The sequence below is a fragment of the Anas platyrhynchos genome, chromosome 8 (assembly GCF_047663525.1).
Source record: "Anas platyrhynchos isolate ZD024472 breed Pekin duck chromosome 8, IASCAAS_PekinDuck_T2T, whole genome shotgun sequence".
Classification (NCBI taxonomy): Eukaryota; Metazoa; Chordata; class Aves; order Anseriformes; family Anatidae; genus Anas; species Anas platyrhynchos.
Window position 1 is genome coordinate 18,369,027 of NC_092594.1, and position 25,317 is coordinate 18,394,343.

General features: G+C 70.2%; 1 protein-coding gene across 1 annotated transcript in view; it reads right to left on the reverse strand.

Moving 5' to 3' along the window:
- Positions 1–25,317, reverse strand: part of XPR1 (xenotropic and polytropic retrovirus receptor 1) — a 134,492-nt gene that overhangs the window by 40,512 nt on the left and 68,663 nt on the right. The window lies entirely within an intron of this gene.

The following is a 25,317-nucleotide window of genomic DNA, read 5'->3' on the forward strand; positions in this document are numbered from 1 at the left end:
AGCAAATGGTTCACATTTTGCCAAATGTCTCAGCCCTTTTTGGTGCTATTTCATTGCACAGCAACCTTTTTTCACATCAACCCTGGAGACCTTCACTTCCAGAGGGACATTGCTCTGGCACTCCACACAAACCAAGCCAGGACTTCGCTTTCTCTTGGAGCCTGATTTTTTTGCCAAAGTCAAATTTGGCAATTAAAGCTGCAATTCAGCTGCTTTGTTATTATAAGGAATACAGTGAAACATCTCCAGAAGGCCAGAATGTCAAAGACAATGAGTAAAAATTAAGGAACCCACACTGTAATTGCACATTTTAGCACTGTCATACTCACATACCCAAGTGTTACTAATACTGAAATACAGCAGATCCTTCATACCTGCCATAGTTTGCTGAGTTCTCATGCAGTCTTACAGAGCGAAAAAAGGTAGTGTTATTACAAAGAATAAAAATTAAGTTACTTAAATGGTCTTGAAAAGCTCAAGAAATAGATTTTGAACTACAGGTTTTTAAAATGAGATATAAAGAGTGTCTACAAAAAAAATCAGTCACTGGCAGACAAACATTCTGGACTGTGACTACCAAAAATCTTTTTCTCTTACCATTAATTTGTAAGCAAAACAACCTCAAAGTAGTATTAATCAAGAGAATATTTAAATATAAACTTTTAACAGTTGAAATTTCCTGTTTTTTGTTTTTGTTTTTTTATTTATTTGAATTATTTATTTATTTATTTAATGATTGTGGCAGCATTAATAATTTAAACACCATAAACCTACCCATACTACATTAACACTTCAAAGGGTTTGGACAGCAAGAGCAAGTAACACCACACAAGCCTGTGGGTGCAACGCTAGATAAAGTCTTTCTTGTTCTAGACTTTGACGATGCTCTTTTGGGGTTGAAATAAGGAACACAGAGCAAACGCCGTCCTGCACAGACGAGCAGCGTTTCCAACTCCACCATCCAAACAAGCGCTCGCAGAAAAGAACTGCAAGAGCCGCTGAGGCTGCTCCAAACTCCAGGTTTTGGCTCCTGGGGACTGATCCTTGCAGATCTGCAGCTCCTCCTGGGGCCCAGGACTCCCTCCCTCACACAGGCAGGCCCCAAAATGAGAGGGCTGAGGCTCCTCTTTGCGGAGCAGAGGCTGCCGTGGCCCCGAGGCGTTATTGTCCATCTCGGCCCAAGGCCCCACTCGCTGCCCAGACACAAATCCCTCTTTGCAGGTAGCCTGGAGCACCAGAAGGACACCAAACAGCTCTGTTTGCTTTGGGGCTGGTAATTTCTAAGGGCAGAGCCACAGTGGTTGCATCACCGTACCCCGGGGCCCTGCCAGCAAGGCCAACCTGGACTTGCCTGCAGAGCCCTAGCCCTTGAGCCAGCAGCTGCTAGAAATTATGGGGCCGTACGTAACATGCAGAGTTTTGGCTCTCTGGCTGCCTGAAGCCTTTCAGATGACAGGAATTAGAGTATCAAAATGGTTCAAAGCAACGTGGTGTTAAAGTAACACATTGCCAAATAAATGAGTACCTTGTTTACTACGTTACCATCACTTAAGGAAACAGTAAGTCTGTAGAATTGTTTCCCTGCATCTGAAGTTTAGAAAAGGACAAAGGGTTTTAAATAAACAAGCCACTCTTGAAAGCCCTTCCAAAAACCTTGAGATTAGGAATTCAGGTCTCTCTTTAGACCTGAAAACATTGCTGACTCAGAGGAAAGCAAGGATCTGTATAAACTATTCAAAAACCTTATCCAAACACCTTCTTATAAAAGATATTTTGCAGGCCACGGTGGATGCCAGCTTTAAAACCCAGGGGTTTCTGTGAAAAGGTTTCCCTTTGGTTCCATTCCCACTGCAGTTCAGTGATTATTTTAACAGGCTCTGTACTAATTTTCCTCACAGAATGACTAGCAGAAATATGAGCCTTATGCGCCTTTTGTATTTCATTCATTAGGTCAACTCTAACCACTAAGCCAGGTTATTTCTATTAGCGATAAGGAGCAATTGAACCTTAAACATTGAAACCTAGGTTGATGAGCCTATTCCACAAGGTCTCATGACTCCACACATGTGAAATGAAATCTGCCAGGTGGGGATCATTTGACATTTGATATAAAGGAAGCATGAGGAGCATGGGAAAACTTGCCACTCTAGAGGAGTATGAGATTTAGGTTACTTAGGGTGCTTTTTCTACTGTCCTCGTAAAATGGAAACAGTGTTCATAAGTAGGCTGCTTTTTCATCCTGTTTTCTACAATCTCTGTGAAATAGTTTGGGACGCTCTATGAGCTAGTAACATTGGTGGTGACTACTCAGAATGGGAAAACCCTGGTGGTGCTACTTCCCCATGAAGTTGTTTGGTAGTAAGTAAAATTCAGAAGCTGGCAGGTAAGTACTCCTGGGTTAAAAATTTGATATGGGTTGGGGAGCTTGAGGATTTTTTTGACTGTGTCTGTAACATGGAACTTTGGGTTTTTTAAAGTTTCTGTCATGTGGTCCCGCTCCCCGAGTCCTCGCTCCCCGAGTCCTCGCTCCCCGAGTCCTCGCTCCCCGAGTCCTCGCTCCCCGAGTCCTCGCTCCCCGAGTCCTCGCTCCCCGAGTCCTCGCTCCCCGAGTCCTCGCTCCCCGAGTCCTCGCTCCCCGAGTCCTCGCTCCCCGAGTCCTCGCTCCCCGAGTCCTCGCTCCCCGAGTCCTCGCTCCCCGAGTCCTCGCTCCCCGAGTCCTCGCTCCCCGAGTCCTCGCTCCCCGAGTCCTCGCTCCCCGAGTCCTCGCTCCCCGAGTCCTCGCTCCCCGAGTCCTCGCTCCCCGAGTCCTCGCTCCCCGAGTCCTCGCTCCCCGAGTCCTCGCTCCCCGAGTCCTCGCTCCCCGAGTCCTCGCTCCCCGAGTCCTCGCTCCCCGAGTCCTCGCTCCCCGAGTCCTCGCTCCCCGAGTCCTCGCTCCCCGAGTCCTCGCTCCCCGAGTCCTCGCTCCCCGAGTCCTCGCTCCCCGAGTCCTCGCTCCCCGAGTCCTCGCTCCCCGAGTCCTCGCTCCCCGAGTCCTCGCTCCCCGAGTCCTCGCTCCCCGAGTCCTCGCTCCCCGAGTCCTCGCTCCCCGAGTCCTCGCTCCCCGAGTCCTCGCTCCCCGAGTCCTCGCTCCCCGAGTCCTCGCTCCCCGAGTCCTCGCTCCCCGAGTCCTCGCTCCCCGAGTCCTCGCTCCCCGAGTCCTCGCTCCCCGAGTCCTCGCTCCCCGAGTCCTCGCTCCCCGAGTCCTCGCTCCCCGAGTCCTCGCTCCCCGAGTCCTCGCTCCCCGAGTCCTCGCTCCCCGAGTCCTCGCTCCCCGAGTCCTCGCTCCCCGAGTCCTCGCTCCCCGAGTCCTCGCTCCCCGAGTCCTCGCTCCCCGAGTCCTCGCTCCCCGAGTCCTCGCTCCCCGAGTCCTCGCTCCCCGAGTCCTCGCTCCCCGAGTCCTCGCTCCCCGAGTCCTCGCTCCCCGAGTCCTCGCTCCCCGAGTCCTCGCTCCCCGAGTCCTCGCTCCCCGAGTCCTCGCTCCCCGAGTCCTCGCTCCCCGAGTCCTCGCTCCCCGAGTCCTCGCTCCCCGAGTCCTCGCTCCCCGAGTCCTCGCTCCCCGAGTCCTCGCTCCCCGAGTCCTCGCTCCCCGAGTCCTCGCTCCCCGAGTCCTCGCTCCCCGAGTCCTCGCTCCCCGAGTCCTCGCTCCCCGAGTCCTCGCTCCCCGAGTCCTCGCTCCCCGAGTCCTCGCTCCCCGAGTCCTCGCTCCCCGAGTCCTCGCTCCCCGAGTCCTCGCTCCCCGAGTCCTCGCTCCCCGAGTCCTCGCTCCCCGAGTCCTCGCTCCCCGAGTCCTCGCTCCCCGAGTCCTCGCTCCCCGAGTCCTCGCTCCCCGAGTCCTCGCTCCCCGAGTCCTCGCTCCCCGAGTCCTCGCTCCCCGAGTCCTCGCTCCCCGAGTCCTCGCTCCCCGAGTCCTCGCTCCCCGAGTCCTCGCTCCCCGAGTCCTCGCTCCCCGAGTCCTCGCTCCCCGAGTCCTCGCTCCCCGAGTCCTCGCTCCCCGAGTCCTCGCTCCCCGAGTCCTCGCTCCCCGAGTCCTCGCTCCCCGAGTCCTCGCTCCCCGAGTCCTCGCTCCCCGAGTCCTCGCTCCCCGAGTCCTCGCTCCCCGAGTCCTCGCTCCCCGAGTCCTCGCTCCCCGAGTCCTCGCTCCCCGAGTCCTCGCTCCCCGAGTCCTCGCTCCCCGAGTCCTCGCTCCCCGAGTCCTCGCTCCCCGAGTCCTCGCTCCCCGAGTCCTCGCTCCCCGAGTCCTCGCTCCCCGAGTCCTCGCTCCCCGAGTCCTCGCTCCCCGAGTCCTCGCTCCCCGAGTCCTCGCTCCCCGAGTCCTCGCTCCCCGAGTCCTCGCTCCCCGAGTCCTCGCTCCCCGAGTCCTCGCTCCCCGAGTCCTCGCTCCCCGAGTCCTCGCTCCCCGAGTCCTCGCTCCCCGAGTCCTCGCTCCCCGAGTCCTCGCTCCCCGAGTCCTCGCTCCCCGAGTCCTCGCTCCCCGAGTCCTCGCTCCCCGAGTCCTCGCTCCCCGAGTCCTCGCTCCCCGAGTCCTCGCTCCCCGAGTCCTCGCTCCCCGAGTCCTCGCTCCCCGAGTCCTCGCTCCCCGAGTCCTCGCTCCCCGAGTCCTCGCTCCCCGAGTCCTCGCTCCCCGAGTCCTCGCTCCCCGAGTCCTCGCTCCCCGAGTCCTCGCTCCCCGAGTCCTCGCTCCCCGAGTCCTCGCTCCCCGAGTCCTCGCTCCCCGAGTCCTCGCTCCCCGAGTCCTCGCTCCCCGAGTCCTCGCTCCCCGAGTCCTCGCTCCCCGAGTCCTCGCTCCCCGAGTCCTCGCTCCCCGAGTCCTCGCTCCCCGAGTCCTCGCTCCCCGAGTCCTCGCTCCCCGAGTCCTCGCTCCCCGAGTCCTCGCTCCCCGAGTCCTCGCTCCCCGAGTCCTCGCTCCCCGAGTCCTCGCTCCCCGAGTCCTCGCTCCCCGAGTCCTCGCTCCCCGAGTCCTCGCTCCCCGAGTCCTCGCTCCCCGAGTCCTCGCTCCCCGAGTCCTCGCTCCCCGAGTCCTCGCTCCCCGAGTCCTCGCTCCCCGAGTCCTCGCTCCCCGAGTCCTCGCTCCCCGAGTCCTCGCTCCCCGAGTCCTCGCTCCCCGAGTCCTCGCTCCCCGAGTCCTCGCTCCCCGAGTCCTCGCTCCCCGAGTCCTCGCTCCCCGAGTCCTCGCTCCCCGAGTCCTCGCTCCCCGAGTCCTCGCTCCCCGAGTCCTCGCTCCCCGAGTCCTCGCTCCCCGAGTCCTCGCTCCCCGAGTCCTCGCTCCCCGAGTCCTCGCTCCCCGAGTCCTCGCTCCCCGAGTCCTCGCTCCCCGAGTCCTCGCTCCCCGAGTCCTCGCTCCCCGAGTCCTCGCTCCCCGAGTCCTCGCTCCCCGAGTCCTCGCTCCCCGAGTCCTCGCTCCCCGAGTCCTCGCTCCCCGAGTCCTCGCTCCCCGAGTCCTCGCTCCCCGAGTCCTCGCTCCCCGAGTCCTCGCTCCCCGAGTCCTCGCTCCCCGAGTCCTCGCTCCCCGAGTCCTCGCTCCCCGAGTCCTCGCTCCCCGAGTCCTCGCTCCCCGAGTCCTCGCTCCCCGAGTCCTCGCTCCCCGAGTCCTCGCTCCCCGAGTCCTCGCTCCCCGAGTCCTCGCTCCCCGAGTCCTCGCTCCCCGAGTCCTCGCTCCCCGAGTCCTCGCTCCCCGAGTCCTCGCTCCCCGAGTCCTCGCTCCCCGAGTCCTCGCTCCCCGAGTCCTCGCTCCCCGAGTCCTCGCTCCCCGAGTCCTCGCTCCCCGAGTCCTCGCTCCCCGAGTCCTCGCTCCCCGAGTCCTCGCTCCCCGAGTCCTCGCTCCCCGAGTCCTCGCTCCCCGAGTCCTCGCTCCCCGAGTCCTCGCTCCCCGAGTCCTCGCTCCCCGAGTCCTCGCTCCCCGAGTCCTCGCTCCCCGAGTCCTCGCTCCCCGAGTCCTCGCTCCCCGAGTCCTCGCTCCCCGAGTCCTCGCTCCCCGAGTCCTCGCTCCCCGAGTCCTCGCTCCCCGAGTCCTCGCTCCCCGAGTCCTCGCTCCCCGAGTCCTCGCTCCCCGAGTCCTCGCTCCCCGAGTCCTCGCTCCCCGAGTCCTCGCTCCCCGAGTCCTCGCTCCCCGAGTCCTCGCTCCCCGAGTCCTCGCTCCCCGAGTCCTCGCTCCCCGAGTCCTCGCTCCCCGAGTCCTCGCTCCCCGAGTCCTCGCTCCCCGAGTCCTCGCTCCCCGAGTCCTCGCTCCCCGAGTCCTCGCTCCCCGAGTCCTCGCTCCCCGAGTCCTCGCTCCCCGAGTCCTCGCTCCCCGAGTCCTCGCTCCCCGAGTCCTCGCTCCCCGAGTCCTCGCTCCCCGAGTCCTCGCTCCCCGAGTCCTCGCTCCCCGAGTCCTCGCTCCCCGAGTCCTCGCTCCCCGAGTCCTCGCTCCCCGAGTCCTCGCTCCCCGAGTCCTCGCTCCCCGAGTCCTCGCTCCCCGAGTCCTCGCTCCCCGAGTCCTCGCTCCCCGAGTCCTCGCTCCCCGAGTCCTCGCTCCCCGAGTCCTCGCTCCCCGAGTCCTCGCTCCCCGAGTCCTCGCTCCCCGAGTCCTCGCTCCCCGAGTCCTCGCTCCCCGAGTCCTCGCTCCCCGAGTCCTCGCTCCCCGAGTCCTCGCTCCCCGAGTCCTCGCTCCCCGAGTCCTCGCTCCCCGAGTCCTCGCTCCCCGAGTCCTCGCTCCCCGAGTCCTCGCTCCCCGAGTCCTCGCTCCCCGAGTCCTCGCTCCCCGAGTCCTCGCTCCCCGAGTCCTCGCTCCCCGAGTCCTCGCTCCCCGAGTCCTCGCTCCCCGAGTCCTCGCTCCCCGAGTCCTCGCTCCCCGAGTCCTCGCTCCCCGAGTCCTCGCTCCCCGAGTCCTCGCTCCCCGAGTCCTCGCTCCCCGAGTCCTCGCTCCCCGAGTCCTCGCTCCCCGAGTCCTCGCTCCCCGAGTCCTCGCTCCCCGAGTCCTCGCTCCCCGAGTCCTCGCTCCCCGAGTCCTCGCTCCCCGAGTCCTCGCTCCCCGAGTCCTCGCTCCCCGAGTCCTCGCTCCCCGAGTCCTCGCTCCCCGAGTCCTCGCTCCCCGAGTCCTCGCTCCCCGAGTCCTCGCTCCCCGAGTCCTCGCTCCCCGAGTCCTCGCTCCCCGAGTCCTCGCTCCCCGAGTCCTCGCTCCCCGAGTCCTCGCTCCCCGAGTCCTCGCTCCCCGAGTCCTCGCTCCCCGAGTCCTCGCTCCCCGAGTCCTCGCTCCCCGAGTCCTCGCTCCCCGAGTCCTCGCTCCCCGAGTCCTCGCTCCCCGAGTCCTCGCTCCCCGAGTCCTCGCTCCCCGAGTCCTCGCTCCCCGAGTCCTCGCTCCCCGAGTCCTCGCTCCCCGAGTCCTCGCTCCCCGAGTCCTCGCTCCCCGAGTCCTCGCTCCCCGAGTCCTCGCTCCCCGAGTCCTCGCTCCCCGAGTCCTCGCTCCCCGAGTCCTCGCTCCCCGAGTCCTCGCTCCCCGAGTCCTCGCTCCCCGAGTCCTCGCTCCCCGAGTCCTCGCTCCCCGAGTCCTCGCTCCCCGAGTCCTCGCTCCCCGAGTCCTCGCTCCCCGAGTCCTCGCTCCCCGAGTCCTCGCTCCCCGAGTCCTCGCTCCCCGAGTCCTCGCTCCCCGAGTCCTCGCTCCCCGAGTCCTCGCTCCCCGAGTCCTCGCTCCCCGAGTCCTCGCTCCCCGAGTCCTCGCTCCCCGAGTCCTCGCTCCCCGAGTCCTCGCTCCCCGAGTCCTCGCTCCCCGAGTCCTCGCTCCCCGAGTCCTCGCTCCCCGAGTCCTCGCTCCCCGAGTCCTCGCTCCCCGAGTCCTCGCTCCCCGAGTCCTCGCTCCCCGAGTCCTCGCTCCCCGAGTCCTCGCTCCCCGAGTCCTCGCTCCCCGAGTCCTCGCTCCCCGAGTCCTCGCTCCCCGAGTCCTCGCTCCCCGAGTCCTCGCTCCCCGAGTCCTCGCTCCCCGAGTCCTCGCTCCCCGAGTCCTCGCTCCCCGAGTCCTCGCTCCCCGAGTCCTCGCTCCCCGAGTCCTCGCTCCCCGAGTCCTCGCTCCCCGAGTCCTCGCTCCCCGAGTCCTCGCTCCCCGAGTCCTCGCTCCCCGAGTCCTCGCTCCCCGAGTCCTCGCTCCCCGAGTCCTCGCTCCCCGAGTCCTCGCTCCCCGAGTCCTCGCTCCCCGAGTCCTCGCTCCCCGAGTCCTCGCTCCCCGAGTCCTCGCTCCCCGAGTCCTCGCTCCCCGAGTCCTCGCTCCCCGAGTCCTCGCTCCCCGAGTCCTCGCTCCCCGAGTCCTCGCTCCCCGAGTCCTCGCTCCCCGAGTCCTCGCTCCCCGAGTCCTCGCTCCCCGAGTCCTCGCTCCCCGAGTCCTCGCTCCCCGAGTCCTCGCTCCCCGAGTCCTCGCTCCCCGAGTCCTCGCTCCCCGAGTCCTCGCTCCCCGAGTCCTCGCTCCCCGAGTCCTCGCTCCCCGAGTCCTCGCTCCCCGAGTCCTCGCTCCCCGAGTCCTCGCTCCCCGAGTCCTCGCTCCCCGAGTCCTCGCTCCCCGAGTCCTCGCTCCCCGAGTCCTCGCTCCCCGAGTCCTCGCTCCCCGAGTCCTCGCTCCCCGAGTCCTCGCTCCCCGAGTCCTCGCTCCCCGAGTCCTCGCTCCCCGAGTCCTCGCTCCCCGAGTCCTCGCTCCCCGAGTCCTCGCTCCCCGAGTCCTCGCTCCCCGAGTCCTCGCTCCCCGAGTCCTCGCTCCCCGAGTCCTCGCTCCCCGAGTCCTCGCTCCCCGAGTCCTCGCTCCCCGAGTCCTCGCTCCCCGAGTCCTCGCTCCCCGAGTCCTCGCTCCCCGAGTCCTCGCTCCCCGAGTCCTCGCTCCCCGAGTCCTCGCTCCCCGAGTCCTCGCTCCCCGAGTCCTCGCTCCCCGAGTCCTCGCTCCCCGAGTCCTCGCTCCCCGAGTCCTCGCTCCCCGAGTCCTCGCTCCCCGAGTCCTCGCTCCCCGAGTCCTCGCTCCCCGAGTCCTCGCTCCCCGAGTCCTCGCTCCCCGAGTCCTCGCTCCCCGAGTCCTCGCTCCCCGAGTCCTCGCTCCCCGAGTCCTCGCTCCCCGAGTCCTCGCTCCCCGAGTCCTCGCTCCCCGAGTCCTCGCTCCCCGAGTCCTCGCTCCCCGAGTCCTCGCTCCCCGAGTCCTCGCTCCCCGAGTCCTCGCTCCCCGAGTCCTCGCTCCCCGAGTCCTCGCTCCCCGAGTCCTCGCTCCCCGAGTCCTCGCTCCCCGAGTCCTCGCTCCCCGAGTCCTCGCTCCCCGAGTCCTCGCTCCCCGAGTCCTCGCTCCCCGAGTCCTCGCTCCCCGAGTCCTCGCTCCCCGAGTCCTCGCTCCCCGAGTCCTCGCTCCCCGAGTCCTCGCTCCCCGAGTCCTCGCTCCCCGAGTCCTCGCTCCCCGAGTCCTCGCTCCCCGAGTCCTCGCTCCCCGAGTCCTCGCTCCCCGAGTCCTCGCTCCCCGAGTCCTCGCTCCCCGAGTCCTCGCTCCCCGAGTCCTCGCTCCCCGAGTCCTCGCTCCCCGAGTCCTCGCTCCCCGAGTCCTCGCTCCCCGAGTCCTCGCTCCCCGAGTCCTCGCTCCCCGAGTCCTCGCTCCCCGAGTCCTCGCTCCCCGAGTCCTCGCTCCCCGAGTCCTCGCTCCCCGAGTCCTCGCTCCCCGAGTCCTCGCTCCCCGAGTCCTCGCTCCCCGAGTCCTCGCTCCCCGAGTCCTCGCTCCCCGAGTCCTCGCTCCCCGAGTCCTCGCTCCCCGAGTCCTCGCTCCCCGAGTCCTCGCTCCCCGAGTCCTCGCTCCCCGAGTCCTCGCTCCCCGAGTCCTCGCTCCCCGAGTCCTCGCTCCCCGAGTCCTCGCTCCCCGAGTCCTCGCTCCCCGAGTCCTCGCTCCCCGAGTCCTCGCTCCCCGAGTCCTCGCTCCCCGAGTCCTCGCTCCCCGAGTCCTCGCTCCCCGAGTCCTCGCTCCCCGAGTCCTCGCTCCCCGAGTCCTCGCTCCCCGAGTCCTCGCTCCCCGAGTCCTCGCTCCCCGAGTCCTCGCTCCCCGAGTCCTCGCTCCCCGAGTCCTCGCTCCCCGAGTCCTCGCTCCCCGAGTCCTCGCTCCCCGAGTCCTCGCTCCCCGAGTCCTCGCTCCCCGAGTCCTCGCTCCCCGAGTCCTCGCTCCCCGAGTCCTCGCTCCCCGAGTCCTCGCTCCCCGAGTCCTCGCTCCCCGAGTCCTCGCTCCCCGAGTCCTCGCTCCCCGAGTCCTCGCTCCCCGAGTCCTCGCTCCCCGAGTCCTCGCTCCCCGAGTCCTCGCTCCCCGAGTCCTCGCTCCCCGAGTCCTCGCTCCCCGAGTCCTCGCTCCCCGAGTCCTCGCTCCCCGAGTCCTCGCTCCCCGAGTCCTCGCTCCCCGAGTCCTCGCTCCCCGAGTCCTCGCTCCCCGAGTCCTCGCTCCCCGAGTCCTCGCTCCCCGAGTCCTCGCTCCCCGAGTCCTCGCTCCCCGAGTCCTCGCTCCCCGAGTCCTCGCTCCCCGAGTCCTCGCTCCCCGAGTCCTCGCTCCCCGAGTCCTCGCTCCCCGAGTCCTCGCTCCCCGAGTCCTCGCTCCCCGAGTCCTCGCTCCCCGAGTCCTCGCTCCCCGAGTCCTCGCTCCCCGAGTCCTCGCTCCCCGAGTCCTCGCTCCCCGAGTCCTCGCTCCCCGAGTCCTCGCTCCCCGAGTCCTCGCTCCCCGAGTCCTCGCTCCCCGAGTCCTCGCTCCCCGAGTCCTCGCTCCCCGAGTCCTCGCTCCCCGAGTCCTCGCTCCCCGAGTCCTCGCTCCCCGAGTCCTCGCTCCCCGAGTCCTCGCTCCCCGAGTCCTCGCTCCCCGAGTCCTCGCTCCCCGAGTCCTCGCTCCCCGAGTCCTCGCTCCCCGAGTCCTCGCTCCCCGAGTCCTCGCTCCCCGAGTCCTCGCTCCCCGAGTCCTCGCTCCCCGAGTCCTCGCTCCCCGAGTCCTCGCTCCCCGAGTCCTCGCTCCCCGAGTCCTCGCTCCCCGAGTCCTCGCTCCCCGAGTCCTCGCTCCCCGAGTCCTCGCTCCCCGAGTCCTCGCTCCCCGAGTCCTCGCTCCCCGAGTCCTCGCTCCCCGAGTCCTCGCTCCCCGAGTCCTCGCTCCCCGAGTCCTCGCTCCCCGAGTCCTCGCTCCCCGAGTCCTCGCTCCCCGAGTCCTCGCTCCCCGAGTCCTCGCTCCCCGAGTCCTCGCTCCCCGAGTCCTCGCTCCCCGAGTCCTCGCTCCCCGAGTCCTCGCTCCCCGAGTCCTCGCTCCCCGAGTCCTCGCTCCCCGAGTCCTCGCTCCCCGAGTCCTCGCTCCCCGAGTCCTCGCTCCCCGAGTCCTCGCTCCCCGAGTCCTCGCTCCCCGAGTCCTCGCTCCCCGAGTCCTCGCTCCCCGAGTCCTCGCTCCCCGAGTCCTCGCTCCCCGAGTCCTCGCTCCCCGAGTCCTCGCTCCCCGAGTCCTCGCTCCCCGAGTCCTCGCTCCCCGAGTCCTCGCTCCCCGAGTCCTCGCTCCCCGAGTCCTCGCTCCCCGAGTCCTCGCTCCCCGAGTCCTCGCTCCCCGAGTCCTCGCTCCCCGAGTCCTCGCTCCCCGAGTCCTCGCTCCCCGAGTCCTCGCTCCCCGAGTCCTCGCTCCCCGAGTCCTCGCTCCCCGAGTCCTCGCTCCCCGAGTCCTCGCTCCCCGAGTCCTCGCTCCCCGAGTCCTCGCTCCCCGAGTCCTCGCTCCCCGAGTCCTCGCTCCCCGAGTCCTCGCTCCCCGAGTCCTCGCTCCCCGAGTCCTCGCTCCCCGAGTCCTCGCTCCCCGAGTCCTCGCTCCCCGAGTCCTCGCTCCCCGAGTCCTCGCTCCCCGAGTCCTCGCTCCCCGAGTCCTCGCTCCCCGAGTCCTCGCTCCCCGAGTCCTCGCTCCCCGAGTCCTCGCTCCCCGAGTCCTCGCTCCCCGAGTCCTCGCTCCCCGAGTCCTCGCTCCCCGAGTCCTCGCTCCCCGAGTCCTCGCTCCCCGAGTCCTCGCTCCCCGAGTCCTCGCTCCCCGAGTCCTCGCTCCCCGAGTCCTCGCTCCCCGAGTCCTCGCTCCCCGAGTCCTCGCTCCCCGAGTCCTCGCTCCCCGAGTCCTCGCTCCCCGAGTCCTCGCTCCCCGAGTCCTCGCTCCCCGAGTCCTCGCTCCCCGAGTCCTCGCTCCCCGAGTCCTCGCTCCCCGAGTCCTCGCTCCCCGAGTCCTCGCTCCCCGAGTCCTCGCTCCCCGAGTCCTCGCTCCCCGAGTCCTCGCTCCCCGAGTCCTCGCTCCCCGAGTCCTCGCTCCCCGAGTCCTCGCTCCCCGAGTCCTCGCTCCCCGAGTCCTCGCTCCCCGAGTCCTCGCTCCCCGAGTCCTCGCTCCCCGAGTCCTCGCTCCCCGAGTCCTCGCTCCCCGAGTCCTCGCTCCCCGAGTCCTCGCTCCCCGAGTCCTCGCTCCCCGAGTCCTCGCTCCCCGAGTCCTCGCTCCCCGAGTCCTCGCTCCCCGAGTCCTCGCTCCCCGAGTCCTCGCTCCCCGAGTCCTCGCTCCCCGAGTCCTCGCTCCCCGAGTCCTCGCTCCCCGAGTCCTCGCTCCCCGAGTCCTCGCTCCCCGAGTCCTCGCTCCCCGAGTCCTCGCTCCCCGAGTCCTCGCTCCCCGAGTCCTCGCTCCCCGAGTCCTCGCTCCCCGAGTCCTCGCTCCCGAGTCCTCGCTCCCGAGTCCTCGCTCCCGAGTCCTCGCTCCCCGAGTCCTCGCTCCCGAGTCCTCGCTCCCGAGTCCTCGCTCCCCGAGTCCTCGCTCCCCGAGTCCTCGCTCCCCGAGTCCTCGCTCCCCGAGTCCTCGCTCCCCGAGTCCTCGCTCCCCGAGTCCTCGCTCCCCGAGTCCTCGCTCCCCGAGTCCTCGCTCCCCGAGTCCTCGCTCCCCGAGTCCTCGCTCCCCGAGTCCTCGCTCCCCGAGTCCTCGCTCCCCGAGTCCTCGCTCCCCGAGTCCTCGCTCCCCGAGTCCTCGCTCCCCGAGTCCTCGCTCCCCGAGTCCTCGCTCCCCGAGTCCTCGCTCCCCGAGTCCTCGCTCCCCGAGTCCTCGCTCCCCGAGTCCTCGCTCCCCGAGTCCTCGCTCCCCGAGTCCTCGCTCCCCGAGTCCTCGCTCCCCGAGTCCTCGCTCCCCGAGTCCTCGCTCCCCGAGTCCTCGCTCCCCGAGTCCTCGCTCCCCGAGTCCTCGCTCCCCGAGTCCTCGCTCCCCGAGTCCTCGCTCCCCGAGTCCTCGCTCCCCGAGTCCTCGCTCCCCGAGTCCTCGCTCCCCGAGTCCTCGCTCCCCGAGTCCTCGCTCCCCGAGTCCTCGCTCCCCGAGTCCTCGCTCCCCGAGTCCTCGCTCCCCGAGTCCTCGCTCCCCGAGTCCTCGCTCCCCGAGTCCTCGCTCCCCGAGTCCTCGCTCCCCGAGTCCTCGCTCCCCGAGTCCTCGCTCCCCGAGTCCTCGCTCCCCGAGTCCTCGCTCCCCGAGTCCTCGCTCCCCGAGTCCTCGCTCCCCGAGTCCTCGCTCCCCGAGTCCTCGCTCCCCGAGTCCTCGCTCCCCGAGTCCTCGCTCCCCGAGTCCTCGCTCCCCGAGTCCTCGCTCCCCGAGTCCTCGCTCCCCGAGTCCTCGCTCCCCGAGTCCTCGCTCCCCGAGTCCTCGCTCCCCGAGTCCTCGCTCCCCGAGTCCTCGCTCCCCGAGTCTCGCTCCCCGAGTCCTCGCTCCCCGAGTCCTCGCTCCCCGAGTCCTCGCTCCCCGAGTCCTCGCTCCCCGAGTCCTCGCTCCCCGAGTCCTCGCTCCCCGAGTCCTCGCTCCCCGAGTCCTCGCTCCCCGAGTCCTCGCTCCCCGAGTCCTCGCTCCCCGAGTCCTCGCTCCCCGAGTCCTCGCTCCCCGAGTCTCGCTCCCCGAGTCCTCGCTCCCCGAGTCCTCGCTCCCCGAGTCCTCGCTCCCCGAGTCCTCGCTCCCCGAGTCCTCGCTCCCCGAGTCCTCGCTCCCCGAGTCCTCGCTCCCCGAGTCCTCGCTCCCCGAGTCCTCGCTCCCCGAGTCCTCGCTCCCCGAGTCCTCGCTCCCCGAGTCCTCGCTCCCCGAGTCCTCGCTCCCCGAGTCCTCGCTCCCCGAGTCCTCGCTCCCCGAGTCCTCGCTCCCCGAGTCCTCGCTCCCCGAGTCCTCGCTCCCCGAGTCCTCGCTCCCCGAGTCCTCGCTCCCCGAGTCCTCGCTCCCCGAGTCCTCGCTCCCCGAGTCCTCGCTCCCCGAGTCCTCGCTCCCCGAGTCCTCGCTCCCCGAGTCCTCGCTCCCCGAGTCCTCGCTCCCCGAGTCCTCGCTCCCCGAGTCCTCGCTCCCCGAGTCCTCGCTCCCCGAGTCCTCGCTCCCCGAGTCCTCGCTCCCCGAGTCCTCGCTCCCCGAGTCCTCGCTCCCCGAGTCCTCGCTCCCCGAGTCCTCGCTCCCCGAGTCCTCGCTCCCCGAGTCCTCGCTCCCCGAGTCCTCGCTCCCCGAGTCCTCGCTCCCCGAGTCCTCGCTCCCCGAGTCCTCGCTCCCCGAGTCCTCGCTCCCCGAGTCCTCGCTCCCCGAGTCCTCGCTCCCCGAGTCCTCGCTCCCCGAGTCCTCGCTCCCCGAGTCCTCGCTCCCCGAGTCCTCGCTCCCCGAGTCCTCGCTCCCCGAGTCCTCGCTCCCCGAGTCCTCGCTCCCCGAGTCCTCGCTCCCCGAGTCCTCGCTCCCCGAGTCCTCGCTCCCCGAGTCCTCGCTCCCCGAGTCCTCGCTCCCCGAGTCCTCGCTCCCCGAGTCCTCGCTCCCCGAGTCCTCGCTCCCCGAGTCCTCGCTCCCCGAGTCCTCGCTCCCCGAGTCCTCGCTCCCCGAGTCCTCGCTCCCCGAGTCCTCGCTCCCCGAGTCCTCGCTCCCCGAGTCCTCGCTCCCCGAGTCCTCGCTCCCCGAGTCCTCGCTCCCCGAGTCCTCGCTCCCCGAGTCCTCGCTCCCCGAGTCCTCGCTCCCCGAGTCCTCGCTCCCCGAGTCCTCGCTCCCCGAGTCCTCGCTCCCCGAGTCCTCGCTCCCCGAGTCCTCGCTCCCCGAGTCCTCGCTCCCCGAGTCCTCGCTCCCCGAGTCCTCGCTCCCCGAGTCCTCGCTCCCCGAGTCCTCGCTCCCCGAGTCCTCGCTCCCCGAGTCCTCGCTCCCCGAGTCCTCGCTCCCCGAGTCCTCGCTCCCCGAGTCCTCGCTCCCCGAGTCCTCGCTCCCCGAGTCCTCGCTCCCCGAGTCCTCGCTCCCCGAGTCCTCGCTCCCCGAGTCCTCGCTCCCCGAGTCCTCGCTCCCCGAGTCCTCGCTCCCCGAGTCCTCGCTCCCCGAGTCCTCGCTCCCCGAGTCCTCGCTCCCCGAGTCCTCGCTCCCCGAGTCCTCGCTCCCCGAGTCCTCGCTCCCCGAGTCCTCGCTCCCCGAGTCCTCGCTCCCCGAGTCCTCGCTCCCCGAGTCCTCGCTCCCCGAGTCCTCGCTCCCCGAGTCCTCGCTCCCCGAGTCCTCGCTCCCCGAGTCCTCGCTCCCCGAGTCCTCGCTCCCCGAGTCCTCGCTCCCCGAGTCCTCGCTCCCCGAGTCCTCGCTCCCCGAGTCCTCGCTCCCCGAGTCCTCGCTCCCCGAGTCCTCGCTCCCCGAGTCCTCGCTCCCCGAGTCCTCGCTCCCCGAGTCCTCGCTCCCCGAGTCCTCGCTCCCCGAGTCCTCGCTCCCCGAGTCCTCGCTCCCCGAGTCCTCGCTCCCCGAGTCCTCGCTCCCCGAGTCCTCGCTCCCCGAGTCCTCGCTCCCCGAGTCCTCGCTCCCCGAGTCCTCGCTCCCCGAGTCCTCGCTCCCCGAGTCCTCGCTCCCCGAGTCCTCGCTCCCCGAGTCCTCGCTCCCCGAGTCCTCGCTCCCCGAGTCCTCGCTCCCCGAGTCCTCGCTCCCCGAGTCCTCGCTCCCCGAGTCCTCGCTCCCCGAGTCCTCGCTCCCCGAGTCCTCGCTCCCCGAGTCCTCGCTCCCCGAGTCCTCGCTCCCCGAGTCCTCGCTCCCCGAGTCCTCGCTCCCCGAGTCCTCGCTCCCCGAGTCCTCGCTCCCCGAGTCCTCGCTCCCCGAGTCCTCGCTCCCCGAGTCCTCGCTCCCCGAGTCCTCGCTCCCCGAGTCCTCGCTCCCCGAGTCCTCGCTCCCCGAGTCCTCGCTCCCCGAGTCCTCGCTCCCCGAGTCCTCGCTCCCCGAGTCCTCGCTCCCCGAGTCCTCGCTCCCCGAGTCCTCGCTCCCCGAGTCCTCGCTCCCCGAGTCCTCGCTCCCCGAGTCCTCGCTCCCCGAGTCCTCGCTCCCCGAGTCCTCGCTCCCCGAGTCCTCGCTCCCCGAGTCCTCGCTCCCCGAGTCCTCGCTCCCCGAGTCCTCGCTCCCCGAGTCCTCGCTCCCCGAGTCCTCGCTCCCCGAGTCCTCGCTCCCCGAGTCCTCGCTCCCCGAGTCCTCGCTCCCCGAGTCCTCGCTCCCCGAGTCCTCGCTCCCCGAGTCCTCGCTCCCCGAGTCCTCGCTCCCCGAGTCCTCGCTCCCCGAGTCCTCGCTCCCCGAGTCCTCGCTCCCCGAGTCCTCGCTCCCCGAGTCCTCGCTCCCCGAGTCCTCGCTCCCCGAGTCCTCGCTCCCCGAGTCCTCGCTCCCCGAGTCCTCGCTCCCCGAGTCCTCGCTCCCCGAGTCCTCGCTCCCCGAGTCCTCGCTCCCCGAGTCCTCGCTCCCCGAGTCCTCGCTCCCCGAGTCCTCGCTCCCCGAGTCCTCGCTCCCCGAGTCCTCGCTCCCCGAGTCCTCGCTCCCCGAGTCCTCGCTCCCCGAGTCCTCGCTCCCCGAGTCCTCGCTCCCCGAGTCCTCGCTCCCCGAGTCCTCGCTCCCCGAGTCCTCGCTCCCCGAGTCCTCGCTCCCCGAGTCCTCGCTCCCCGAGTCCTCGCTCCCCGAGTCCTCGCTCCCCGAGTCCTCGCTCCCCGAGTCCTCGCTCCCCGAGTCCTCGCTCCCCGAGTCCTCGCTCCCCGAGTCCTCGCTCCCCGAGTCCTCGCTCCCCGAGTCCTCGCTCCCCGAGTCCTCGCTCCCCGAGTCCTCGCTCCCCGAGTCCTCGCTCCCCGAGTCCTCGCTCCCCGAGTCCTCGCTCCCCGAGTCCTCGCTCCCCGAGTCCTCGCTCCCCGAGTCCTCGCTCCCCGAGTCCTCGCTCCCCGAGTCCTCGCTCCCCGAGTCCTCGCTCCCCGAGTCCTCGCTCCCCGAGTCCTCGCTCCCCGAGTCCTCGCTCCCCGAGTCCTCGCTCCCCGAGTCCTCGCTCCCCGAGTCCTCGCTCCCCGAGTCCTCGCTCCCCGAGTCCTCGCTCCCCGAGTCCTCGCTCCCCGAGTCCTCGCTCCCCGAGTCCTCGCTCCCCGAGTCCTCGCTCCCCGAGTCCTCGCTCCCCGAGTCCTCGCTCCCCGAGTCCTCGCTCCCCGAGTCCTCGCTCCCCGAGTCCTCGCTCCCCGAGTCCTCGCTCCCCGAGTCCTCGCTCCCCGAGTCCTCGCTCCCCGAGTCCTCGCTCCCCGAGTCCTCGCTCCCCGAGTCCTCGCTCCCCGAGTCCTCGCTCCCCGAGTCCTCGCTCCCCGAGTCCTCGCTCCCCGAGTCCTCGCTCCCCGAGTCCTCGCTCCCCGAGTCCTCGCTCCCCGAGTCCTCGCTCCCCGAGTCCTCGCTCCCCGAGTCCTCGCTCCCCGAGTCCTCGCTCCCCGAGTCCTCGCTCCCCGAGTCCTCGCTCCCCGAGTCCTCGCTCCCCGAGTCCTCGCTCCCCGAGTCCTCGCTCCCCGAGTCCTCGCTCCCCGAGTCCTCGCTCCCCGAGTCCTCGCTCCCCGAGTCCTCGCTCCCCGAGTCCTCGCTCCCCGAGTCCTCGCTCCCCGAGTCCTCGCTCCCCGAGTCCTCGCTCCCCGAGTCCTCGCTCCCCGAGTCCTCGCTCCCCGAGTCCTCGCTCCCCGAGTCCTCGCTCCCCGAGTCCTCGCTCCCCGAGTCCTCGCTCCCCGAGTCCTCGCTCCCCGAGTCCTCGCTCCCCGAGTCCTCGCTCCCCGAGTCCTCGCTCCCCGAGTCCTCGCTCCCCGAGTCCTCGCTCCCCGAGTCCTCGCTCCCCGAGTCCTCGCTCCCCGAGTCCTCGCTCCCCGAGTCCTCGCTCCCCGAGTCCTCGCTCCCCGAGTCCTCGCTCCCCGAGTCCTCGCTCCCCGAGTCCTCGCTCCCCGAGTCCTCGCTCCCCGAGTCCTCGCTCCCCGAGTCCTCGCTCCCCGAGTCCTCGCTCCCCGAGTCCTCGCTCCCCGAGTCCTCGCTCCCCGAGTCCTCGCTCCCCGAGTCCTCGCTCCCCGAGTCCTCGCTCCCCGAGTCCTCGCTCCCCGAGTCCTCGCTCCCCGAGTCCTCGCTCCCCGAGTCCTCGCTCCCCGAGTCCTCGCTCCCCGAGTCCTCGCTCCCCGAGTCCTCGCTCCCCGAGTCCTCGCTCCCCGAGTCCTCGCTCCCCGAGTCCTCGCTCCCCGAGTCCTCGCTCCCCGAGTCCTCGCTCCCCGAGTCCTCGCTCCCCGAGTCCTCGCTCCCCGAGTCCTCGCTCCCCGAGTCCTCGCTCCCCCCTCGCTCCCCGAGTCCTCGCTCCCCGAGTCCTCGCTCCCCGAGTCCTCGCTCCCCGAGTCCTCGCTCCCCGAGTCCTCGCTCCCCGAGTCCTCGCTCCCCGAGTCCTCGCTCCCCGAGTCCTCGCTCCCCGAGTCCTCGCTCCCCGAGTCCTCGCTCCCCGAGTCCTCGCTCCCCGAGTCCTCGCTCCCGAGTCCTCGCTCCCGAGTCCTCGCTCCCCGAGTCCTCGCTCCCGAGTCCTCGCTCCCCGAGTCCTCGCTCCCCGAGTCCTCGCTCCCCGAGTCCTCGCTCCCCGAGTCCTCGCTCCCCGAGTCCTCGCTCCCCGAGTCCTCGCTCCCCGAGTCCTCGCTCCCCGAGTCCTCGCTCCCCGAGTCCTCGCTCCCCGAGTCCTCGCTCCCCGAGTCCTCGCTCCCCGAGTCCTCGCTCCCCGAGTCCTCGCTCCCCGAGTCCTCGCTCCCCGAGTCCTCGCTCCCCGAGTCCTCGCTCCCCGAGTCCTCGCTCCCCGAGTCCTCGCTCCCCGAGTCCTCGCTCCCCGAGTCCTCGCTCCCCGAGTCCTCGCTCCCCGAGTCCTCGCTCCCCGAGTCCTCGCTCCCCGAGTCCTCGCTCCCCGAGTCCTCGCTCCCCGAGTCCTCGCTCCCCGAGTCCTCGCTCCCCGAGTCCTCGCTCCCCGAGTCCTCGCTCCCCGAGTCCTCGCTCCCCGAGTCCTCGCTCCCCGAGTCCTCGCTCCCCGAGTCCTCGCTCCCCGAGTCCTCGCTCCCCGAGTCCTCGCTCCCCGAGTCCTCGCTCCCCGAGTCCTCGCTCCCCGAGTCCTCGCTCCCCGAGTCCTCGCTCCCCGAGTCCTCGCTCCCCGAGTCCTCGCTCCCCGAGTCCTCGCTCCCCGAGTCCTCGCTCCCCGAGTCCTCGCTCCCCGAGTCCTCGCTCCCCGAGTCCTCGCTCCCCGAGTCCTCGCTCCCCGAGTCCTCGCTCCCCGAGTCCTCGCTCCCCGAGTCCTCGCTCCCCGAGTCCTCGCTCCCCGAGTCCTCGCTCCCCGAGTCCTCGCTCCCCGAGTCCTCGCTCCCCGAGTCCTCGCTCCCCGAGTCCTCGCTCCCCGAGTCCTCGCTCCCCGAGTCCTCGCTCCCCGAGTCCTCGCTCCCCGAGTCCTCGCTCCCCGAGTCCTCGCTCCCCGAGTCCTCGCTCCCCGAGTCCTCGCTCCCCGAGTCCTCGCTCCCCGAGTCCTCGCTCCCCGAGTCCTCGCTCCCCGAGTCCTCGCTCCCCGAGTCCTCGCTCCCCGAGTCCTCGCTCCCCGAGTCCTCGCTCCCCGAGTCCTCGCTCCCCGAGTCCTCGCTCCCCGAGTCCTCGCTCCCCGAGTCCTCGCTCCCCGAGTCCTCGCTCCCCGAGTCCTCGCTCCCCGAGTCCTCGCTCCCCGAGTCCTCGCTCCCCGAGTCCTCGCTCCCCGAGTCCTCGCTCCCCGAGTCCTCGCTCCCCGAGTCCTCGCTCCCCGAGTCCTCGCTCCCCGAGTCCTCGCTCCCCGAGTCCTCGCTCCCCGAGTCCTCGCTCCCCGAGTCCTCGCTCCCCGAGTCCTCGCTCCCCGAGTCCTCGCTCCCCGAGTCCTCGCTCCCCGAGTCCTCGCTCCCCGAGTCCTCGCTCCCCGAGTCCTCGCTCCCCGAGTCCTCGCTCCCCGAGTCCTCGCTCCCCGAGTCTCGCTCCCCGAGTCCTCGCTCCCCGAGTCCTCGCTCCCCGAGTCCTCGCTCCCCGAGTCCTCGCTCCCCGAGTCCTCGCTCCCCGAGTCCTCGCTCCCCGAGTCCTCGCTCCCCGAGTCCTCGCTCCCCGAGTCCTCGCTCCCCGAGTCCTCGCTCCCCGAGTCCTCGCTCCCCGAGTCCTCGCTCCCCGAGTCCTCGCTCCCCGAGTCCTCGCTCCCCGAGTCCTCGCTCCCCGAGTCCTCGCTCCCCGAGTCCTCGCTCCCCGAGTCCTCGCTCCCCGAGTCCTCGCTCCCCGAGTCCTCGCTCCCCGAGTCCTCGCTCCCCGAGTCCTCGCTCCCCGAGTCCTCGCTCCCCGAGTCCTCGCTCCCCGAGTCCTCGCTCCCCGAGTCCTCGCTCCCCGAGTCCTCGCTCCCCGAGTCCTCGCTCCCCGAGTCCTCGCTCCCCGAGTCCTCGCTCCCCGAGTCCTCGCTCCCCGAGTCCTCGCTCCCCGAGTCCTCGCTCCCCGAGTCCTCGCTCCCCGAGTCCTCGCTCCCCGAGTCCTCGCTCCCCGAGTCCTCGCTCCCCGAGTCCTCGCTCCCCGAGTCCTCGCTCCCCGAGTCCTCGCTCCCCGAGTCCTCGCTCCCCGAGTCCTCGCTCCCCGAGTCCTCGCTCCCCGAGTCCTCGCTCCCCGAGTCCTCGCTCCCCGAGTCCTCGCTCCCCGAGTCCTCGCTCCCCGAGTCCTCGCTCCCCGAGTCCTCGCTCCCCGAGTCCTCGCTCCCCGAGTCCTCGCTCCCCGAGTCCTCGCTCCCCGAGTCCTCGCTCCCCGAGTCCTCGCTCCCCGAGTCCTCGCTCCCCGAGTCCTCGCTCCCCGAGTCCTCGCTCCCCGAGTCCTCGCTCCCCGAGTCCTCGCTCCCCGAGTCCTCGCTCCCCGAGTCCTCGCTCCCCGAGTCCTCGCTCCCCGAGTCCTCGCTCCCCGAGTCCTCGCTCCCCGAGTCCTCGCTCCCCGAGTCCTCGCTCCCCGAGTCCTCGCTCCCCGAGTCCTCGCTCCCCGAGTCCTCGCTCCCCGAGTCCTCGCTCCCCGAGTCCTCGCTCCCCGAGTCCTCGCTCCCCGAGTCCTCGCTCCCCGAGTCCTCGCTCCCCGAGTCCTCGCTCCCCGAGTCCTCGCTCCCCGAGTCCTCGCTCCCCGAGTCCTCGCTCCCCGAGTCCTCGCTCCCCGAGTCCTCGCTCCCCGAGTCCTCGCTCCCCGAGTCCTCGCTCCCCGAGTCCTCGCTCCCCGAGTCCTCGCTCCCCGAGTCCTCGCTCCCCGAGTCCTCGCTCCCCGAGTCCTCGCTCCCCGAGTCCTCGCTCCCCGAGTCCTCGCTCCCCGAGTCCTCGCTCCCCGAGTCCTCGCTCCCCGAGTCCTCGCTCCCCGAGTCCTCGCTCCCCGAGTCCTCGCTCCCCGAGTCCTCGCTCCCCGAGTCCTCGCTCCCCGAGTCCTCGCTCCCCGAGTCCTCGCTCCCCGAGTCCTCGCTCCCCGAGTCCTCGCTCCCCGAGTCCTCGCTCCCCGAGTCCTCGCTCCCCGAGTCCTCGCTCCCCGAGTCCTCGCTCCCCGAGTCCTCGCTCCCCGAGTCCTCGCTCCCCGAGTCCTCGCTCCCCGAGTCCTCGCTCCCCGAGTCCTCGCTCCCCGAGTCCTCGCTCCCCGAGTCCTCGCTCCCCGAGTCCTCGCTCCCCGAGTCCTCGCTCCCCGAGTCCTCGCTCCCCGAGTCCTCGCTCCCCGAGTCCTCGCTCCCCGAGTCCTCGCTCCCCGAGTCCTCGCTCCCCGAGTCCTCGCTCCCCGAGTCCTCGCTCCCCGAGTCCTCGCTCCCCGAGTCCTCGCTCCCCGAGTCCTCGCTCCCCGAGTCCTCGCTCCCCGAGTCCTCGCTCCCCGAGTCCTCGCTCCCCGAGTCCTCGCTCCCCGAGTCCTCGCTCCCCGAGTCCTCGCTCCCCGAGTCCTCGCTCCCCGAGTCCTCGCTCCCCGAGTCCTCGCTCCCCGAGTCCTCGCTCCCCGAGTCCTCGCTCCCCGAGTCCTCGCTCCCCGAGTCCTCGCTCCCCGAGTCCTCGCTCCCCGAGTCCTCGCTCCCCGAGTCCTCGCTCCCCGAGTCCTCGCTCCCCGAGTCCTCGCTCCCCGAGTCCTCGCTCCCCGAGTCCTCGCTCCCCGAGTCCTCGCTCCCCGAGTCCTCGCTCCCCGAGTCCTCGCTCCCCGAGTCCTCGCTCCCCGAGTCCTCGCTCCCCGAGTCCTCGCTCCCCGAGTCCTCGCTCCCCGAGTCCTCGCTCCCCGAGTCCTCGCTCCCCGAGTCCTCGCTCCCCGAGTCCTCGCTCCCCGAGTCCTCGCTCCCCGAGTCCTCGCTCCCCGAGTCCTCGCTCCCCGAGTCCTCGCTCCCCGAGTCCTCGCTCCCCGAGTCCTCGCTCCCCGAGTCCTCGCTCCCCGAGTCCTCGCTCCCCGAGTCCTCGCTCCCCGAGTCCTCGCTCCCCGAGTCCTCGCTCCCCGAGTCCTCGCTCCCCGAGTCCTCGCTCCCCGAGTCCTCGCTCCCCGAGTCCTCGCTCCCCGAGTCCTCGCTCCCCGAGTCCTCGCTCCCCGAGTCCTCGCTCCCCGAGTCCTCGCTCCCCGAGTCCTCGCTCCCCGAGTCCTCGCTCCCCGAGTCCTCGCTCCCCGAGTCCTCGCTCCCCGAGTCCTCGCTCCCCGAGTCCTCGCTCCCCGAGTCCTCGCTCCCCGAGTCCTCGCTCCCCGAGTCCTCGCTCCCCGAGTCCTCGCTCCCCGAGTCCTCGCTCCCCGAGTCCTCGCTCCCCGAGTCCTCGCTCCCCGAGTCCTCGCTCCCCGAGTCCTCGCTCCCCGAGTCCTCGCTCCCCGAGTCCTCGCTCCCCGAGTCCTCGCTCCCCGAGTCCTCGCTCCCCGAGTCCTCGCTCCCCGAGTCCTCGCTCCCCGAGTCCTCGCTCCCCGAGTCCTCGCTCCCCGAGTCCTCGCTCCCCGAGTCCTCGCTCCCCGAGTCCTCGCTCCCCGAGTCCTCGCTCCCCGAGTCCTCGCTCCCCGAGTCCTCGCTCCCCGAGTCCTCGCTCCCCGAGTCCTCGCTCCCCGAGTCCTCGCTCCCCGAGTCCTCGCTCCCCGAGTCCTCGCTCCCCGAGTCCTCGCTCCCCGAGTCCTCGCTCCCCGAGTCCTCGCTCCCCGAGTCCTCGCTCCCCGAGTCCTCGCTCCCCGAGTCCTCGCTCCCCGAGTCCTCGCTCCCCGAGTCCTCGCTCCCCGAGTCCTCGCTCCCCGAGTCCTCGCTCCCCGAGTCCTCGCTCCCCGAGTCCTCGCTCCCCGAGTCCTCGCTCCCCGAGTCCTCGCTCCCCGAGTCCTCGCTCCCCGAGTCCTCGCTCCCCGAGTCCTCGCTCCCCGAGTCCTCGCTCCCCGAGTCCTCGCTCCCCGAGTCCTCGCTCCCCGAGTCCTCGCTCCCCGAGTCCTCGCTCCCCGAGTCCTCGCTCCCCGAGTCCTCGCTCCCCGAGTCCTCGCTCCCCGAGTCCTCGCTCCCCGAGTCCTCGCTCCCCGAGTCCTCGCTCCCCGAGTCCTCGCTCCCCGAGTCCTCGCTCCCCGAGTCCTCGCTCCCCGAGTCCTCGCTCCCCGAGTCCTCGCTCCCCGAGTCCTCGCTCCCCGAGTCCTCGCTCCCCGAGTCCTCGCTCCCCGAGTCCTCGCTCCCCGAGTCCTCGCTCCCCGAGTCCTCGCTCCCCGAGTCCTCGCTCCCCGAGTCCTCGCTCCCCGAGTCCTCGCTCCCCGAGTCCTCGCTCCCCGAGTCCTCGCTCCCCGAGTCCTCGCTCCCCGAGTCCTCGCTCCCCGAGTCCTCGCTCCCCGAGTCCTCGCTCCCCGAGTCCTCGCTCCCCGAGTCCTCGCTCCCCGAGTCCTCGCTCCCCGAGTCCTCGCTCCCCGAGTCCTCGCTCCCCGAGTCCTCGCTCCCCGAGTCCTCGCTCCCCGAGTCCTCGCTCCCCGAGTCCTCGCTCCCCGAGTCCTCGCTCCCCGAGTCCTCGCTCCCCGAGTCCTCGCTCCCCGAGTCCTCGCTCCCCGAGTCCTCGCTCCCCGAGTCCTCGCTCCCCGAGTCCTCGCTCCCCGAGTCCTCGCTCCCCGAGTCCTCGCTCCCCGAGTCCTCGCTCCCCGAGTCCTCGCTCCCCGAGTCCTCGCTCCCCGAGTCCTCGCTCCCCGAGTCCTCGCTCCCCGAGTCCTCGCTCCCCGAGTCCTCGCTCCCCGAGTCCTCGCTCCCCGAGTCCTCGCTCCCCGAGTCCTCGCTCCCCGAGTCCTCGCTCCCCGAGTCCTCGCTCCCCGAGTCCTCGCTCCCCGAGTCCTCGCTCCCCGAGTCCTCGCTCCCCGAGTCCTCGCTCCCCGAGTCCTCGCTCCCCGAGTCCTCGCTCCCCGAGTCCTCGCTCCCCGAGTCCTCGCTCCCCGAGTCCTCGCTCCCCGAGTCCTCGCTCCCCGAGTCCTCGCTCCCCGAGTCCTCGCTCCCCGAGTCCTCGCTCCCCGAGTCCTCGCTCCCCGAGTCCTCGCTCCCCGAGTCCTCGCTCCCCGAGTCCTCGCTCCCCGAGTCCTCGCTCCCCGAGTCCTCGCTCCCCGAGTCCTCGCTCCCCGAGTCCTCGCTCCCCGAGTCCTCGCTCCCCGAGTCCTCGCTCCCCGAGTCCTCGCTCCCCGAGTCCTCGCTCCCCGAGTCCTCGCTCCCCGAGTCCTCGCTCCCCGAGTCCTCGCTCCCCGAGTCCTCGCTCCCCGAGTCCTCGCTCCCCGAGTCCTCGCTCCCCGAGTCCTCGCTCCCCGAGTCCTCGCTCCCCGAGTCCTCGCTCCCCGAGTCCTCGCTCCCCGAGTCCTCGCTCCCCGAGTCCTCGCTCCCCGAGTCCTCGCTCCCCGAGTCCTCGCTCCCCGAGTCCTCGCTCCCCGAGTCCTCGCTCCCCGAGTCCTCGCTCCCCGAGTCCTCGCTCCCCGAGTCCTCGCTCCCCGAGTCCTCGCTCCCCGAGTCCTCGCTCCCCGAGTCCTCGCTCCCCGAGTCCTCGCTCCCCGAGTCCTCGCTCCCCGAGTCCTCGCTCCCCGAGTCCTCGCTCCCCGAGTCCTCGCTCCCC